General features: G+C 38.0%; 1 protein-coding gene across 6 annotated transcripts in view; it reads left to right on the top strand.

Annotated features, from left to right (window-relative positions):
- The window catches only part of NTNG1 (netrin G1), a 344331-nt gene that overhangs the window by 297862 nt on the left and 29375 nt on the right, over nt 1–17094 (top strand). The window lies entirely within an intron of this gene.

Below are 17094 nucleotides of genomic sequence, written 5' to 3'. Positions count from 1 at the left end.
TATAGACAGGTATTTTGCTAGTATTAAAGAACCACAAGACATATCCTGTGTAGCAGTGTGGTCCAATAGAAAATCAAGCAAGCCACATATGTAATTTGAGATGCTTTTGCTTTTCACATTAAAAAAGTAAAAAGAAATAAGAGAAAATAATTTTAATAACTATTATATTTAGCTCAAATTATATAAGATACTATTATTTCAACATACAACTAATATCAAAATTATTAAGGCTATATTTTTCATGTTTTTTTATTGTCTTTGAAGTCAGATGTGCATTTTATACTTGCAGAAAATGTCAGTTAGGGCTGGCCATATTGTAAGGCTTAATAGCCACATGTGTCTACCATATTGGACAGCACAGCCCTAGAGTTATTTTTGCTTACTTTTCACTTAAAACAAATGTCAGCATGCAGGAATCATCTAAAGCCAATTTCTATAGAAAACTATATATTATTTATATAATACAGTAGTAATAGCAACTTTTATATTCTATAAAATAAATTCTGTATGATGAATTCTGTAATAATAACTGTGTAGATCCAATTTCTATACAAAATTATAGAATGTTCTATCTGTTACTTATAGAATACATAGTTATCTGGCAGCCACACTTCTAAGTAATGTTAATCCAAAGTGAAATGCCATGGGCAGCAATGAGCTCTGGCAATAAGTTGAAATTTTGGCATTGAGCAGGCCAAGGTTAGAATGGGATCAAAGAACTGGGGACTGAAGTCTCCAGCCTTGCTGGAGAGGAACACTGAAAGACAGTCGAATAGTCAGAAGTCAGGCCTCACACCTGCATATAAGGTCTAGATAAAGCCATGGTTTAAAAGTCTTGCATGCTGTAGTTTTCCAGAAAGTGCTAGTCCTTAGTGCCTGGGAGAGTTGGTGGATCCCAGCAACCATGTGAAGTGCCAGGGCTCAGAGTGAAGCTATCAATCATGGCACAGCTAGACCTCAAGGCTTAGAGCAGGCCAACAGTCAGGAGAAGAGAAGGAGAATAGGCAGAGGAAAAATCAAAACCAGCACCAAGACTCAAGGCATGAAGAATAAGGAGACTTTGTAATTAAGACACACTTCGCAAAGAGAAGATCTCATGTAAAGCTCCTGAGGAGCAGGACCTAAAGAATGGTTTGCTGGAGTGTACTCAGGGTAAGACTTGGGAGAGGAAAATAAATCAATCCTGCTTTGGGAAAATGCATCTCAAAAAGGACCTAACCCAATTTTTCTATATTCATTATTGGAGTATTATAAAAAATATGGTGTTGTCACCAACTTTTCCCTTCTGGAATCAAAAGACTGAATTTAAGCCTTACCCTGCCACATACAAATCATAAAACCCTCTGTGCCTCAGTTCCAGAACCTCACATGCTTGTTATATGGATCACTGAGATGATGAGAGGACATGCATTTATTCTTTTGAGTATGTATTGAGTACCTACCATGACTTAGGCACTGGGCTAATGGTAGGGCACAGAAGTATGAAAAGAGAGAGCTACTGTGGACATGTGGACATGTGGACATGGAGTTCACATCCGAGTGAGAGGCCCAACAATTATGATAGAAGATAATCAGAGCTCAATAAGAGGAATGTACATGTTATTTGTTAGTGAAGTCCAACATGGGGAGTAAGGCTTCCCAGAAAAGTGGCATGTAGTAAAGCACTAAAGGATCAGTGGAGCTTTCCAGGATAGGAATCTTGGGTAAACGTGATTGAGCTAACACACTGTGTTCCAGAACTTGTGTGTGTGTGTGTGTGTGTGAGCATGCACATGTGTTGGGAGTAAGGGAAGATGTTAAACAGCATCCAGGGACTAGATTATGTGGTTTCATGAATCCCAAGCTAAGACATTTTATGTTGTGAGGGAGGAAAATGGGAATCATCATATGGAGAAGATATGGGATCCATCATATGGTTTTAAGCAGAGAAATGAAGGAACAGATTTGTTTTTAAAAAGATCATTCTAGCTACTAAGTAAAGAAAGGAATGGAATGGGTTGAAATTAGATTTGATATATAAATTTAACATCGTCCAAACACACCTTTGAGAACACAGGAGATTTTTCTCACTCTGAAATCTTTCTTCCTTCTCTTAGACCCACCCACATAGGGCTGGTATTCCATGTTAAAATATAGAAATTCTTCTGTCAGTTAGTAAATGGCTACTGCACCAAGATCCTGAAGTGCCTTCCCCTGGGATCTCTTGGGCTGTCACCAAGGATCAGCAATAATGGGGTAACACGTGTCACAGTAGCATGCCACTAGCACCTGCTCCAGGATTATAGTTGATGTACATTCTGATTAGTTGGTGCTGGAAGATTGATAAACTTTTTTTTTCATTTCGCTCCTGTCCTCACACACATGAATACACTCAAAAGTGCCCCTTGAGTGCATCCTTGTCTCCCTTTCCCCTCTCCCACTGCTCACCCTGACTTCCACTTGCCCTGAGTTGAACCCATCCTTGGATTTGGCCACAGTATTAGTAGAAGAGCTATTAACCTGGCAACACCAAATCAATGCCAAGCAGAAAACCAGTGGGAGAGTAGGGCTGACAGTGGTGTTGCAGTGATGAGCTGAGAGTAAGCAGGCATTTAGGTAGGCACTGCCAGGGAGGCAGTAGGAGATATCAGGAAGAGTCCAAGGGATCCAGGCCCAAGGTTCCAGTCCTCCCAGAGGATTGTCAAAAGGAGCCATGTGGAATTGTGGTCCAAAAGGACTTGGGTTTGGGAACAGAAGATTTAAAAAAGGGATTCAGTAACTGACACTGTTGCCCATATTCTTTGAATAGAAACAGTGAATATGCTCTTTGAGTAGACTCAGGATTCATAGAGACCAGGGTCTGAATCCCATCTCCACTTCTTATGACCTGCAAGACTAAGAGGAAATTACTTGGCCCATCTAAGCCTGATGTTTCCTCTAAAATGGGGTAATAATATGACCTAACATATATAGTAATTGTGAAGGTTCAAATAACATAATGAATGTGGACCTCATAGTACATAGTAAGTGCTCAATTATTATTACTACTTCCAAGCACATGTTGATATGCCACAGAACTAGGCAAGAATCCATGTTCAAAAGCTTTCATGCAATGTTACTGCAAACTTGTTTGGCCACTATTGAGGAATCAGACTGTTGACCTGGGGGCTTCTAAAAAGCCTCCTGGTTAGAGACAAGACTGATTCAAGAGAGTGAAGCAAAGCTGACCCCAAAGCAATTATGGGGTTTGAGCTGGGGACATTTTAAAAACTCCAGGCTCATCAGCAAACTTTCTGCTTGAGAGGCCACCAATTATGTACTGTGTAAATGTAGGCAAGTCTTTCTGAATTAAAAGGTGAAACACTTCTAAACCACTAGAATGAATGGTCTTTAGACAGCATAGAACAAATAACCTAGGAAAGAAAACAGAAATAATAAGATTTCAAGGAGGCCTGGCAGAATCAAAATTAGTGTTGAGGTTGCCCAATAGAAAAATGAGACATTGGAAAGAAAGAGAAAAAAAGTTTTAAATGATCCTTTTGAAACCAGAGAAGAGTCAATAGCTAGGTTCTAGAGAATAAAATAGAACCTTCTACATAGGAAGCAGCATTCCATGCTTTATATAAAATATGAAGGGTTAACATGTATTGGGAAGTAACTAAATAGTTGTTATCAGCGCCAAAGTAACTGGACATAAAGGAGATTTATGACTTTTCAGTTTGGGAGAGTAGAAATAGCCACTTGTAGAACTAATGTGAGTGGTGAGGAGATATGTTTGTCTTCCTGGAGGATGTATGTAAGACACACGGGAATATCCCGCAGGGTTTATTAAAGCCACCAATTGTTAACTTGTGTGAATACTAATGGCACTTTCAGAAGAATTCATAGTCTGCTTATTTAAGTGAAAGTCAAAAGATTTGGTGATATCAGTTAAATGTTATGATTTTGGAAGATACTAGAGCTGTAGGAAATAAAAAACAAAGTACACATAGCAAGGGGGAGACAGATCACATCCTTCTCTGACCACAAGTGGGAAAGGCTTTCCATTTTTAAGGAACCATGTGAATAGATTGGGCCCACACATGTAATCTAGGATAATCTCTCCTTTTCAAGATCTTTAATTTAATCACATCTATAAAGTCTCTTTTGCCAAGTGAGGTAAGAGTTGCTGGGGATTAGGATGTAGACATCTTTGAGAACACATTATATTGTGCTTATCATAATAATAATCAAGAATGTCAATGTTTCATGCCAGAGATAAATATGCAGGTGTTATGAAGACAGAATGCAACTCATGCTGGGGAAAAAGATATGCAATGGTAAAACATATTCAAAAGAAATACTTAAAAGGATTCGAGAGGAGTAATGTATGTCAAGCAGGTATAGATGTGCATTGTGCATTACAAGGTAGGGATAGTGAAATATGTTTCAGTCAAGACCAAAGACTGTATAAGAAAGGTACTGTGAGAGCATATTGTAGACCACTAGACCATTTAGAGGATACATTGTTTAGAGGAAAATTGGAAAATTTAAATATTCTACCTTCCAAAATGGGGGAATTCAAATATCAGGAGTTCTGCTAAAAGATTTGTTCTGATAAAATTGTTTACTTGCATTAATGAGAATTTCTTTACCCAAAAGAGTGGAAGAAGCAGTCTGGGAAGCTACCACTTATTGGTACCATGGAGAAGGCATTGTCACATAAGGGAGCAAACACTATTAAAAATCTAAGAGGTATTGTTCCAAATATTAAGAAAAATTCAAAATATTCCTGGGGGGAAAAGGTAGGATGTTAGACCTTTTTAAAAATGGGTGTGCACATATGCACATAGACATACAATCACTTTTATTAAAAATAAAAGCATAAATTGTTCCCAATAGACTACCTAAAAAAAAAATGAGAGACTTCTACGTTAACCAACTTGACTATCAAAGGCTCTTTCTTCTGAGGTTTTGATGAACATTATTTCAGTCCCTACACTGTGTTGCAAATTTAGGCTAAATAATTTGCAAAAATGCAGATGGTATAGGGCTGTGCTGACATAGTTCAAATGACAAAAATGTAAAGATGTTAGCTTACATTAAAGCTCAATTTTAGACAGTATATTACATAAGTGGCAAAGGAACTAACAATTTCAGGTTGAACAAAGATCAAAGGAGGTTATAGTCCCACTAAAACATATCCTGAGCAGCCCACATCAAGGGGCCAGTTCTTGGAAAGAGTGTTCTAGCATTGCAGACAGGGATGTAAGAGAGTCCCTTCTTTGATGAAAGTTTTTTCATATGAAACAGCATTGAAGCAGCTTGATAACATATGTTACAGATGTCAACCAGTGTTTGGAGGTCTAAGTAGATGTGGTTCAGGAAGATAGAACAGGGACCATGAATAATGGAGGTGGGTTTCAATTTAGCATTTTCCAACAGTTATGCTTTCTAGATGTCTGAGAATATAGTAGGCGCATTGAGTAATGACAACTTCCCCAGACTCTGGAGAAGTTCCAGTAGAAGCTGAACAGGCTCCTATCAGCGATACTTTCTGGAGAGTTTTGGCTTAAATGAGAAGTTGAGTGAAAACTCCTTAGGGCCTCTTCAACTTTCCAGCTTTAACGTCAGACCACACTCATGCAGCAGACGGGAGGCATCGTAAAGGTGCCCATCTCAGTTTCTAGTAAGAACCACAGTTTGATCACTTGGCTGTCCTCTACACTCTAATCTTTCTTTACCCACGGATCTCAGACTCTCATACCTCCCACTAGCCATGTTCTCAGTCCTCACTTCCGGTTTCCAAAAGTCAGAAACTAGAGACTTAAATAACTCCTTTTATTCTAGGGATTAATTGATTCCTATCAAACTCTTCTATTACTATAGTTCAGGAGGTTTTCTTTTTTTTTTTTTTTTTCTTTTTGGAGGGGGTAGGGGATTAACTACTACAGTCCTGACAACTTGTGATCATGAAGGTATTAAGATGATGCTTCCAATTGCCTCTGTGAGATGAAGATTATACCTCCCTGGACAAATACCTTGTGCCTAACTTGTAATTTTTCAATTGTTTCTAGTTGCTGTCTCTTCCTATTTGTCGTGTTACATTAAAATGTCCAGTTCACATTTCACTAGTTGACCTCACACTTTGAATTCATTGACAGGCAGCATGTTGCTTAAACAAGGATGTGTCTGTGATGCTGCAGAGCATCTGTAGTTGCTAAACATATGATTTCCCTCATTTGGCCCTCACATCTCTATCAATCTCTATCACTACAAGTTGGTCTCATCAATAAAATGAACGACATCACTGAATCCAAGTTTTTAATTTCCTTAGTTTCATTAGTTTCCAATAGCACCTTGAACACAGCATCATTTCCCTTGCTAAGCACCACATACATAAGGGTGATGAAAAATAAATACTCAGAGAAAGGCACTTGATGTTACTGTGGTACAACTCCCAAGGGTGGGAAGGAAGTGCTCTTTAAACAGAACCAGTAGGAGCCTCCCAGAGGCAATTTAAAAAGGAAAATATTAGGAAGACAGAAGATAGAAAGTGGCAATTTGTAGGCATTACAAATAAGCTGGTAGTACTCCTGGGGGCAAAAAGGATCATTTTGTCTGCTAGATGAGCAAACCCCAGGGTTGCCCCCAGTTGTGAAATTTCTCTTGATTCAGCAGGAAGATGCCACACCACTCAGTCTTGCTAATAGCCATTGCATTCCAGATGCAGCTCTTATTTTCCATTGATTCTTAAATGTAAATTTAATTTGGGATTGTTCGCAAAAGCCCACAGACCTCTAAACATCAGGGACCTGATGCTACCTCTGAGCATGGAGAGTCAGGGCTTATGCTATGGAAATGACTTTAACTCTTCACACACTAATGGCTCCATTCAGAGCACCCACAAAAGGGATATACTGATGGAGCTGGCTTGAAAGCAGTGAGTTGTTCTGAATCTACTCCACAGTAGCATCATATCCTAAATACATTCAAAACCCACAGCTCCTGAATTGCTGAAGCTTAGCCTAGGGCAAATGCAGACAGTGGACATACCAGACAGCAATTCCAGGCATCCGCTGGCATTCTGAGGCTTGCCTACTATTTAGCCATCCTGTGCTCAGCTCAGAGAGGGGCCTCCACTTTGACCTAGATGGGCAACTTTTCATATTTACTTGACAATCCATGTTAATTTCCCCCTTTATTTAAAGAGAATATTGAGAAGGACATGTATGCCCACCACAGAACCACTGAAGCTCAACAGTAAAAGGTGTCTGAAATGCTGGTGCTCATGGAAAAATGCAGGCACAGTTTTATCTGCTAGTAGCTGAGAATCAAAGCAACAGCCTGATCCTACCTGATAATAAGATGATAAGAAGGCCAAGTGGTAATACAATATATGAAGCTCTTTTCTTACATAAGTACATAAATGGAGTTTCACCTTGGGCCATTCTTTACTCACTAATGAGTGTATGTGTGAGTGTGTATGTGAGAAAAAATTTCAAAATTTTCTAAAGCTACATATATAATGTCTAAATGTGAAAATCAGCCCAATTGCAAAAGGGCCATCCTACTTGAAACTTGAAGAATAAATATTTCAGTTAAGCAAGGGAAAGTTCTCAGCCCCCAGCGGAACAGAATTCTGGGGAAGAGGAGTCACAGATAGACTATGATGGGAGGGTTCTTGAAAACTAAATTGTAGGAGTCAACACAGTGAGGTGAAAAGAAGTCTTAGATTTGGAGTCGGGGTCTTGTTCTAGGTGTAACTCCACCACCCCTCCAAAGAATGTTTGCTCAATCATCAGCCTTTGAATTTCCTTCTGTGAAATCCTAGAGAGGGCTTGGATATTCCAAGGTTCCTTCTTGGTCTGAAATTCTGTGATCCTGAAATGTTACAAATCGTCCCATCAGTTTACATATGGACTTATTTCTAGTAAAGAATTATTACTATTTCAAAATAATAAAGTGTTACTTATTGAGCCCTTCGTATGTGTCGGGAACATGTATGCATTATTTCATTCCACAGGAGAAGATTATTTTCCTTATTTTATAGATGACAAAACTGAGATTTAAAGAGGATAATTCCACCAGCTCAAATACCTGTTAAGTGGCACACCAGTTACTAGTGAATTTTTTTTTTTTTTTTTGAGGCGGAGTCTCGCTCTGTCGCCCAGGCTGGAGTGCAGTGGCGCGATCTCGGCTCACTGCAAGCTCCGCCTCCCGGGTTCACGCCATTCTCCTGCCTCAGCCTCTCCGAGTAGCTGGGACTACAGGCTCCCGCCACCACGCCCAGCTAATTTTTTGTATTTTTAGTAGAGACGGGGTTTCACCGTGGTCTCAATCTCCTGACCTCGTGATCCGCCCGCCTCGGCCTCCCAAAGTGCTGGGATTACAAGCGTGAGCCACCGCGCCCGGCCTACTAGTGAATATTTATTGTTAATCAAATGGCATTTTATAGGATTATGTCACTTTTACTTTGCAGATAGAGACAGAAGCTTTGGTAATTTATTCCAGGGGTCAGCAAATTCTTTCTGTAATGGGCCAGATGGCAACAATTTTAGGCTCTGTAGGCCATACAGTCTCTGTCACAGCTACTCAACCCTGCTATTGTACTGCCATAGACAACGCTTAAATGAAAGAGTGTAGCTGTGTTCCGGTAAAACTTTTTTTATGGACGCTGAAATTTGAATTTCATGTAATTTTCATGTGTCAAGAAATTTTCTTCTTTTGATTTTGTTTCAATCATTTAAAAAAGGTTAAAACCATTCTTAGTTCATAGGCCATTGTAAACAGGAAGCAGGCTGGATTTGGCTTGCAGATCATAGTTTGATTTATTCCAAACTCAAACAGCAATTCAAGATGAAGAAACAGAGGACCTGTTAAATAAAGAATGTGAAGCAGAAGGCAGGAAAGAACATAAGAAAAACATACAGTTCATTAAAATATGTCCTCTGTCTTGACATGGGTATCACAGGGAGTTGAACTAACTGTTTCTTATTTACAAGGCCCTAACTGTTGTTAAGAAAAATGTTAGGGTTCCCAGAAACATGAGGGCTTTGACCATATCATTTCCAGGACAAGATCACAGACATAATCAGTGCCATCTGTTTAAAGGCTTTAAGAGCCAGCCGAGCCAATTTAGCATCAATTTAGTACAATCAGCAACTAATGAAAGAGAAGTCAGGGTGGCCATAATATGATCAGGATTGCTCATGTTGGTGTAAGGGATCATTCAGTTGTATTCTGCAGGAACAACCCGTCATCTTGAATATCAGCAAAAAGCTCTATTTAGAGACAATTACAGTAATAATATCGGGTTATAATACCATATTCACAGGAAAAAAATACATACAGAACATGTTCAGAATGTAGGTTTTTACCATTGCCTTTTAATATCAAAGACAATTATTCTGAACACAGTGCATGACAGTGCTGTGAATGTGAACCCCTGCATTTCTGCCTAGCTCTCTTTTCAGTGTGATTGAGCCCATTGAACCCAAGAGATTCTGGATTACCCACAGGAATAGTGTTATAACCCAGCACTGTTAAATGCATATATGCTTTTCATCCCATCTTTATAAAGTTTTCTGTTTACAACCTTCAGTTATCCATTGCTACAAGGAGCGGAGAAAAGGCCTTCATAAATACAGAGTGATTGATTGTCTTGATGTAAATTCCAACATAGGCACATACTGTATGCACATGGAAATTTAGACTTACACACAGTTCATCTGCTCTGCCTCTGCCTTAATCTTTGACTCGTTAGCGGTCAAGATCATCCAGACATTGCTGGATGTTCATTTTTAAACAGAAACAATTGCTAAGATATGTTTTTAACAATATTCTTTCCCTTATTCTGCAAAAGCGTAGGATTAACATTACATATTAACATATTACAGATTTTTTTTCTAAACTACAATTCTTTTGGGGAAATGGGCATATGTCTCAGAGATAAAACACTATAAAAATGATGAAATATTGATTTTATTTTTAAGGCATACATTTAGGCCTCTTTTTAATTAGTATTGTTGACCCAATGGACTTAGCCTGTGTGTTAACCCATAGTTCTTATCATGAAAATCAATAATATGGACAACTACTATGTTCCCACACATGTTGAATGCAAAAAGACAAAGTTAGGGAGTTTACAGAAGAGCTTGTTATCAGGATAACTTGACAATTTATTAGTGATGTAATGTCAGAGGCCACCATCACTGCATTCTCTATGGTGTTGCTGGCTCACCAGATGGAAGTTATTTGGGCATACTATTAAGTCTTTCCTGAAATATTACACCCTTGTTCTTTCTAATTAAATGAAAAATGAAAGTTGCTGATTTTGCAACAAGGATGCTAAACTACATATAGACATGATGTATGAATTCCATATAGTTAAATCAGGCCTCGAAATTTCTGAAGTAACAATTTTAATAAAGACTGTCTAGGGTCTTGGCATGGAGGAGTTTGTGCTTCACTTGATAGAAACATCTAATAAAACATGGTTCAATCAACTATGTTCAATACGTCCTTTTAAATACAACAAATGAGATGAGATCATACTGTACTCTACAGAAAACTATGCCTTTGTTTCATCTTTGGTTACTGAATTTAATTTAGCCAAGGTGACAGAAGGAGCTTCTTAACAGAGCCTTGCTAAACCTTTTAAATTATCCTTCCTGGCAAACTGGCCTGGCTGTCACGTTGCCCAAAGCATTCACCTTTTTATTCAATCACACATTCACTTATATTTTCATTCGTTAATTCACAAATCATTTATTTAACAAATATTGAGGTCCTAGTATGTGCCAGACATTGTGCTAAGTTTTGGCACCAAAAGATAAATGGGATTCCTGCCATCCAAGGGCCACGGTTCAAGAGGGGTCTCCAGTCTAACAGTACCTTCCTCTTGTCAAAATCTGAGATGATTGACTTCCAGTACCACTTTTCTAGCTTGCTTTTCTGATCATAGTTATCTCTGACTTATAACCATAGAATTTTATATCTGAGCAGGAACCTTAACAATGTTCTGGTTTAGCCACTCATTTAAGTCATAAATTAGTTCTCCTTATTAATATGTAGTAGTAATGACAATGGACACTATTAATTATATGCTTGTCATGTGCCAGGCACTATGCCAAGCCATTTATAGTCTTGCCAATTATAAACCCCATTGGCAGTTATCCCCATTTAACAGATGATGAATGGACTGAGGCCCAGAGAGGCTTAAGTAATCTGCACAAAGTTATATAGATCCTTGCAACTTAAAAGTGTGATCCCTCAATGGGTATCATCAGCATCACTTGTGAATTTGTTGGAAATGCAGAATCACAGACCAACCTGCAGACTTACTGATCTGCGTTTTAATAAGATCTCCAGGTGATTCATATGCACAGTGAAGTTTGAGAAGCAGAGGACTAGATAATAAATGAAGGTTTTTAACCTAGGATAAACTGACTCAAGCCCAAGGAGTTTTGTTGTTGCTTTTTATCACTTTGTGTTTATAGAATAATGGTGGCTGGGAAATCAAGGGCATACATACACCTTGGAACATTTTATATAAGGGGCAGGAACTCATATAGTATCTCACGCCATCAATTTTTATGTATTCTACAAATCCAAATCATATTAAAATAAGAAAAATCATGAAAACTTAAACAAGTAGCCTATTTGTTTTCTTTCATCCCTACAATTTAAAAGTGGTTAATATTTGATAGGCTAATAATAAATATTTTAATATAGTATATTGCATTTGGTTATGAATATATCAAAAGGAAATGCAAAGTGAGCTCCAAAAGATAAACTTTTACTGGGGACATGAAACAGAACATAAAATTCGATGGCAATTACCATTTAATCTATTCATGTTTGGAAACGTATTGAAAGAGAAACTCATAACTCAGTTAATTGTTATGAATTATTAATTGCTCATTTGAAAAGAGATGAGCAGAACTGTACTTGTTGAAAAACTTTCTTTCTCAGTGGCTAACCTTTGTGTCATTGGTTTTATGAGAACAAAAGGGAAAGAATGACAGCAAGATCCTAATCATCCCAAACTAGAAAGTGACAAGACAGGGAACATCTCAGTGACTATATAAAGGTTAATTGAGATTGAAATGAAATAGTAATCGCTGGCCCCACTCCAACCTTCTTAAGTGTGATTCTCTGAGGGTGGGCTCCAGACATCTGTATTTTACAAAACTCCCTAGGTGAGGATAACATGCAGCCAGGATTGAGGACTACATATTTAGCAATTATACATTCTCGAAGAGATTTAATCCAGCCGTGAATTGACTCAGGATATTCAGAACCCCAAGTGAGATGCAAGCTGGCCTCCAGTTTGCCACTCCTAGTTAGACTTCAACGTAACTAATGCCAAGAGCATTGCAGACTGTGGGAAGCTTTACAAAGACGTGTTCCCTAGATGGTCAGTGATTTCTGATCCCAACAGGCTAAGACCAAGAATATGTCTGGATTTAAAAATACCTGACTTAAAGAGTCCTTTTTTTTTTCCTCAAAAATCAATGTTATGAGCTTCTTCTGCTGGATTAAAAAAAAAAAAACCTTCAAAAAGTGGAAGCTTTTTTTATTAACTAAATCCAGGGATTTATTGTTTAGTGTCAGCAGCGTAACTGCTTTATAATTGATTTTTCTGAAGAGAACTGAAAACTTAAGCTACCTTAATTTCCTTTATCTTGACACACATGATTAGCATTGCACTGAAATATATTTTACCAGGTTCCCAATTACCGTTTTTTAAAACCAACTTCCTCATTGCATACTTGTCTTGATAAAATATTTCTAGACAGGGAGAAAGCAAGTAGGTATAAAGAAAAATGTATGACTGCTTTATTCCTACTGATAGCTTTATCCTCTTTCAAGAATTCCTGTTTATGTTCAGTTATGTTTTTAAAAGTGAATAGAACTAGAAAAATATATGAACACCTGTTAATTTTTAAAGTCTTGGGATAAAGAAGTAAGAACATTTTGGACAATGACAGAATTTTAAAGATAATGAAACCAAATGTAATATTTGCAAGCTAAGCTAATGTGCCTAAATTCTTATAGAATTAGAATCAGCTAGCAGTATATGTCTGTTATTGTTGCACACACAAATATTTAGTGTTGAAAAATGCAGCCTCAGCCTCAGTTTGTGCATGTAAAATGGAGATAAGAATTGGACCCACATCACTATCCATGAGAATTAAACAACACAATGAATTAAAATGTTTAACCCAGTTTCTGTCAGAGCATGGGCACACATTGAGATAATAAAAGTATAAATTATGGTACCCATCCTCAGAGTTTCATTGAAAATGGTGAGGAATGGATTAACAAATTTAAGAAATCAAGTTACAAACAAATGACATAATAAAATGAAAGCTATGATAATCATGGCTCCTTCCTGGAGAAAAAAGAAGGCTACAAAATTATGGGATTTAATACCTATTATGTCTTTTTCTGTGGTCATTTCAAATACTAATTACCATCTGTAAATGTGAATTTAATTTAAGATTTTGTCCAAAATCAATGCCATTTAGTCTTGCAGGTTCCAAATAGGAAAATAAAGCAACCTATGATAAATTGTATTCATTAAATTCATCCTAACCTTAGCAGCAATTCTTCATCAATTTTAGGATCATCCTAAATCCTGGAAATTACCCTGTAATGCTAAAATACCTGCCTAATGGAAGGGTCTCGAATTATGGTGACCCCTAAACAGACCAAAAACTAAATGGGATTCTCTACTTGGGCAGAAACCAGTTATCCAGGAGTGATTACTGGGCAGTCACAATTCATAGAGTCACCATCAGACCTATTGGATACTTGACTATTATCAGCTTGGTGACTGTTAATACCCTTAGGGGTTTGTATGTCTGAAACAAGCACTCAGTTCCTCAATTCCCTTTTTCTTTTTTCTTTTAGAAACCCTCAGGGTACTTTCCACGGGGTTATTTGGCTATTCTTAGCAAGTTCATGCTATGTGCTATTTTTCAGCAAAGTTAAGGTTTCTCTTCTTATGCTAGAAAGACTAAAATTGAGACTCTAACTTTGAAGAGAATAAAGTTGTTTATTCCTGTAAAAAGATTTTTTAAAAATAGTATGATTAACAATTTCACCACATGTCACACTGCCCTTGAAAAAGTAAGGCTGAATTTTCCTAGTAAACCAAAAGGAGCTGAGGAACAGAGGATGAGTTAATACTTCTGCAGCCCTAACACTGTTAACCAAAAATGTAAAAATGAGAAGGAAACATAACCTCCACAGAGTAAAGAGACTGTAAGTGTGACTGTCATCAGCAGCACACTGCATGGACTCATGGTCAGGGGTCAGCCATCTTGGTTTAGTCGGCATTTGTAAAATGCTGTCCTCCTACACACTATATCAGTGTATTATTTTATGTTTTGACATGAATATATTAGTTGTTGCAGCTAGATGTTGAGTGAAGAACCCTCAGAAGAGAGAGAAACAGTGTAAGAATACCACTCTGAAGGAGTATGGTAGGAAGAGAGACCTTGGTTTGAGGGATTCATTAATCAGTAACCAAACATTTATTGACTGTTTGAATCCTGCAACATCATAGGTACCATATAAGATAGAAAACAAGTTTAACACAGCCCATGCCTTAAGGATGTTGCTAAACTTGAGATTGTAGTAAAACGTGTGAAATCGTAGAGTGAAACCAAAGTTTCATGTCCAGAGTACTTAGAGAACTCCTAATGGCTCTGGCTGTGAAAGGAAACTGAAAACCCTAAGGTCTATTCCAGCTCAGTAGCTCTCTCTTATGTAGTGGTTTGAATCCTGGCTCTGCCACTTTCTAAGTGTGTCTTGTTGAAAAAATTATATAACTTCTCTGACCTAAGATTTCACTTCTCTAAAAAAAAATTATTACACCTCATTGGGGTTGTTATGGAATTAAATGAAATGCTTGTAAACTACTAAGCACAACATCTGCAGTAAAATAACCTCCATAAATTATCGCTATTATTGGTATTACTCTACTATAATCAAGTGGTGGTAGATAACCTTGAAGAAGTGCTGGGAAGGATTTGCATCTGTCAATGAGTCATTAAACCTGTAAGTAGAAATTCTGATCATAAATGTTGGTTTTTACAGAGTATTTGACAAAGCAGTAAATTATGTGTATCCATCAAGGAAACATGGGAAGTCTTGGAGGGTGGACAGTACACTTACTATGGATTCCTTAAAGCTCTGAAATTCAGTGGCACTATGGTATAAGTAGAGCTTGAGTTTATCCCCACAGAAACTTGTATTGAAATTTGATCCCCACTGTGGGAGTATTGGGAAGTGGGGCCTACAGGGAAGTGTTTGGGTCATTGGGGTAGATCCCTCATGAATGGCTACTAGTGTATTCTAGTGGTAGTGAGTGAGTTCTCCTTCTGGTGAGACTGGATTAATTCTCATGGGAATGGATTAGTTCCCTTGATAAAGGGTTGGTATAAAGGCAGGATGCCCCTTGGGTTTTCTTTCTTTCTAAGTGTCTGCTTCCCCTTTGACCTTCTCTGCCATGATACAATGAAGCAGGAATACCTTTTCCAGAAACCAGCATCATGCCCTAGAACTTCCCAGCCTGGAGAACCATGAACTAAATAAAATTCATAAATCACCCAGTCTCAGGTATTCTGTTATAGCAACACAAAATGGACTAAAACAAATGGGGAGTAGAAGTATAAAGAATTGAAAGTCCATCCTTCACTGAGGAAGTATGTGACAATCCTTGGTCTCTTCCGTTGGCCCTAAGGAGGTGACTAACTTCTAGAGAGTGCCTGAGGCCCCCAGCATTGCTCAGGTTCCTAAATACTTCCCTCTGAGTATGCTGAGGCAGAGTATGGATCTTCCAGTCACTGTGGCTCACTTTCCTGACTGTTCAGTGACACTGAGACTGTTGGGTGTCTCAATAGGGGTCAGCATTAATCCTTTGTTTTAGTGAAAGAAAGAATTTTCTCTTGTGTCTGACTTCAAATTAGAATTTTATTATTTTGTAAAGCAGCACAGTAAACTTCAAGTTTGTTAATAAATGTGGAGGCAAAGGAAGTATTTTACTTCTTTTTCATCAAGAAGGCAAAGCACTACCTATTCCTAGCTCCAACTTTAACACTAATACAGAAAATAATGTTCCTCTAGGATATGGATTTTCATCTAAAACTTCATCCAGAAACTGACAGTCAAAAAGGACACTACAAACACATTTCCTTTTAAGAGAAGACAGTAGTTCACTGGGGATCTTTTCTTTCCCTCAGCAGGTATCTAGTTTCCAGCTACAAGAGTGTGCATTACTTACTGAAGAGTGTTTGAAAATATGAATAGAGGTCATGACCAAAGCCTCCCAGGGGGTTTCTTCAGTCCAGCATAAGCCTGGATTTTTTCTGCAATGTACTTAAGATTTTCCTGCTGACTATGTCTTTCTTTTCAAACTGCCATGACTTTAATCAAGAGGAAAATGGATGCCATGTAGGGAAGTGGGCTAGACTCTTACACATAAAAACTCTCATGCTGTAACCACTTTGTAAATTAAACTAAATTTAAAATTATGTCAGTAATAAACATGCTTTGTGCCATCAGTATGCTTGGACATTTCACACATGTTACTTTATTTATTCTTCCAATAACCCTGCAAAGGAGTGCTAATATACTCATTTTATAGATGAGGAAACTGAGGCTCAGAGAACTTAATATACTCAAAGCAAACAACTAGTAGCTCACAGAGCTATTATAAATCAAAATACAGATTTGACTCCTTGCCCCACATGCCACACCAACTCACTGTGATAGGTCCAAAATAAACCCACCTCAAGCCCAACACTCCTTTAGAACCAGGAGGGTAACAGGAACATGCAGTGTTCTAATACTGGACCACAGCCCAGCTACAGGATGAGTTTGCTTTCAGTGAAATGAAAACAGCCCTCAGTACTCATTAATGGGAGTGTTGGTAAACACAAACAATACCACACAACAGAGAAAGAGACTTCGGGATAAAAGCAAGCGGTGACTGACAAGGCTTACCAATTCTCTCTCACTGTCTCTTTATCATCTATCAGGAACAAATGTTTGTTCACTGCCCTCTGTGTGCAGTGAATTTATTTCTCAGAATCAACAACTATTGCACCCATGCATACTTTG

Source organism: Nomascus leucogenys, chromosome 12 (assembly GCF_006542625.1).
Source record: "Nomascus leucogenys isolate Asia chromosome 12, Asia_NLE_v1, whole genome shotgun sequence".
NCBI lineage: Eukaryota > Metazoa > Chordata > Mammalia > Primates > Hylobatidae > Nomascus > Nomascus leucogenys.
Note: the sequence above shows the minus strand (reverse complement) of the source record. Positions and strands in the feature narration are given on the sequence as shown.